We start from the raw sequence: 3260 nt of genomic DNA on the forward strand, positions 1-3260 counted from the left end.
GAATTGTATGCCTCATCAAATGCATTTGAGGCTCCCCATGAATCTGTTATGTTATCTCCTGATAAAATATTGGTACTTAACTCATGTTCATCTAATGTTGAATCAGCATTGAATTCTGAGAGATTAGATTGAGAAGAACCTTGAGATGATTCTTCAGTGTTAGTACCATCAGCTGACCATTGTTGTTGCTCCTCCTCAACATGTGCAGGTTCATTAGTACAATGATTATCTTCAGAATCTGAAGGAGTATCAGGATTTTGATCATCAAGATTTGACAGTTCATTAGAGTTTGATCCAGATTCTAATAATGCATCTTCATTTGCAAAGATTAGATTTTCATGAGTGTCTTCTTCAAAACCAGGAATCTTCCTATCATCAAAAGATACATTTATGGAGACAACTACAATATTTGTTCTCATATTGAAAACTCTGTATGCTCTTGATGGTGAGTATCCAACACAGATTCCTTCATCAGCTTTTGATTCAACTTTCCTTGATGATCAGAATGAGTTCTCAAACCAAAACACTTACATCCAAATACATGAAGTTGTTTGACACTGGGCTTCTTCTCTTTCAGCAATTGATAAGGAGTAACACCATGTCTATTTATCAGAGTGATAATCTGAGTTAATATGTTGTGTTTACTGCTTTAGCCCAGAAGTAAGTGGGTAGTTTTGCTTCTTCTAGCAGAGTTCTGCCAGCTTCAATCAAAGTTATGTTCTTCCTCTCAACAACACCATTTTGTTGAGGTGTACCAGGAGCTGAGAATTGTTGTTGTATGTCTTTGTACTTGCAGAATTTCTCCATTTTTGAATTCTTGAACTTAGTGCCATTTTCACTTCTCAGAATTTTCACTTTATGAGTGGATCCATTTTCAATTTTCCTTATGTGATCCAAAAGAATTTCTGGAGTTTTATCCTTCCTGTGTAGAAAATAAACCCAAGTATATCTAGTGAAATCATCAACAATTACGAGTGTGTACCTTTTCTTGTTGATGGACATTATGTTCACTGGTCCAAAGAGGTCCAAGTGTAGCATGTGATATGGCTCAGAAATAGAGAATCTTGTTTTTCTTTTGAAAGATACTCTTCTTTGTTTGGACTTTTGGCAAGCATCACAAAGACCATCGGATGAGTATAGCATATTTGGTAATCCTCTTACCAGCTCCTTCTTGGCAAGTTCATTGATTGAATTGAAATTGAGATGTGAGAGCTTCTTGTGCCAGTTCCAGCTCTCATATACTAATGTCTTAGAGATAAGGCAAGTAGCTTCCTTCTCAAGACTTTCATGTAACCTTGCTACATATATGTTACCATGTCTGTATCCTATCAAGACAATTTTCTTTGACTTGTTATTAACAACTTCACAGTGTGAGTCATAGAATACCACATGATAACCTTTGTGAGTGATTTGACTGATGCTGAGAAGATTATGCTTCAGTCCTTCCACCAGAGCTACATTTTATATTGCTACCTTTCCAATTATCAAGTTTCCATATCCCAGAGTGTGTCCTATATTTACATCTCCATAAGATACATATGGGCCAGCCTTCCTCTCAAATTCTAATAGCATGGATTTATTTCCAATCATGTGTCCTGAACATCCATTATCCAAGACAAGTATATTTTTCTTATTACCCTGTAATCAGAAGAATAATTAATTAGAAGGATTTTTAAGGACCCACACTTGTTGGGCCCTCTTTTTGGACAACTTAAGCCTTTGTGTGCCAGGAGTACTTCTGACAGTTTTTTCTGTCAAGATTTGTCTTGTCAGAAGCAAATTTAGTAGAACCAAAAGAATTAAGCACACAAGCAACTTTATTAAATTTAGGCAAAGGTTCATAATAGTTGTGATACAACTTATGATAGGAACTACAAGTATAAATCGAATGCCAACTACTACCACAATGAAAACAAGGATTTTGTGGTTTATAAAATACTGATCTACCCCTAACATCAGACTTAGGTAAGCAATTTTTATTTTCTTACTCCTCCTGCAATCAATAGCAAGATGATTAGTATTTCCACAGTTAAAACAAGTTTTTCTTGGAGCATTGGGAACAACCTTATAATTAGAATCCTTAGAAATACCTTGCTTACCATTCCTGTTTCTTTTAGGACTTTTTACTTGAGGTTTGCCAGTAACCTCAGATAATTTCTTTTTCAATTGTCTTGTAGACAAAAGTCCTATGTTCTTTTCTTTATTAACAGTTTTAATGGTTTCCTTGCTTTCCTTTCTTTGAGATTTATTACTTATTAATTTTTCTTGTGATCCTGATGTTGAACCCTTTTTAAAGATAGATTTAGGTTTATCAGCTTCTGAAGAGATAAACTTAACAGAAGTCTTAAGGGAAATTTTATTTTATGCGTCAACATATTTAATTCCATCTTTATAGCCAAGGCATTCTTTCCAGTTTTTCTTTGAGATCATCTCAGGAACCTTTTTGCCTAAATCAGTCCAGGCTTTAAGGGTTTTTCTCTCATTTTCTAAATATTTTTCTAACATACTGTATCTAGCCTCAAGGATATTTACTGTATGTGTAGCTCTCTCACATTCTTTCTTTAAATCAATCTGATTTATTAAGTCAGACTCTAACTGTACATTCCTAGACTTTAAGATCTCAATTTTAATTATAAGTCTATCATTTTCTAGAGTCTTATTCTTAAAATTGCCATGCAGAGATTTAAGAATAGATTTCAATTCAGATATATTTTCAGTTTCAAAAGAGAAGAAATGAGTTAATACCTTAGACTCAGAGGAAGTAGGATCATCAAAGCTAGCCATCAGTGCATAGCACGTGTCTTCATTTTCAGAATCAGAGGAGTCCATCCAATTCTTTCTTGATGTAATCAGGGCTTTATTCTTCCCTTTGTCATGATTTGTCTTCTTGCACTCTATAGCAAAGTGACCAGGTTCATCACAGTTGTAGCACTTGATTTTTGTCCTGTCTACCTTTCCATCTTTAAAGTCATTTCCATCTCTTCTTCCATTTGACTTCCTTTCACCTCCAGTGAACTTCTTCCTGAAGCTTCTATTCTTCTTAGACTTCCTGAATTGCATCCTCTTGAAGCCCTTAACCAGTAATGCAGCCATTTGCATGAAATCGGAATCTTTCATGTTCTCATCAGTTTCAGAATCAGTATTATCATCAGGATTTGATGATGAATCATCAATATCTGATTCTGGCAGATTGTACTTCTTCCTTACAACTTCAACAGACCTTTCTTTTGAAGCTTTATCATTCACTTTCAAAGCAACTG

The sequence above is a fragment of the Apium graveolens genome, chromosome 5 (assembly GCF_009905375.1).
Source record: "Apium graveolens cultivar Ventura chromosome 5, ASM990537v1, whole genome shotgun sequence".
Taxonomy (NCBI): domain Eukaryota; kingdom Viridiplantae; phylum Streptophyta; class Magnoliopsida; order Apiales; family Apiaceae; genus Apium; species Apium graveolens.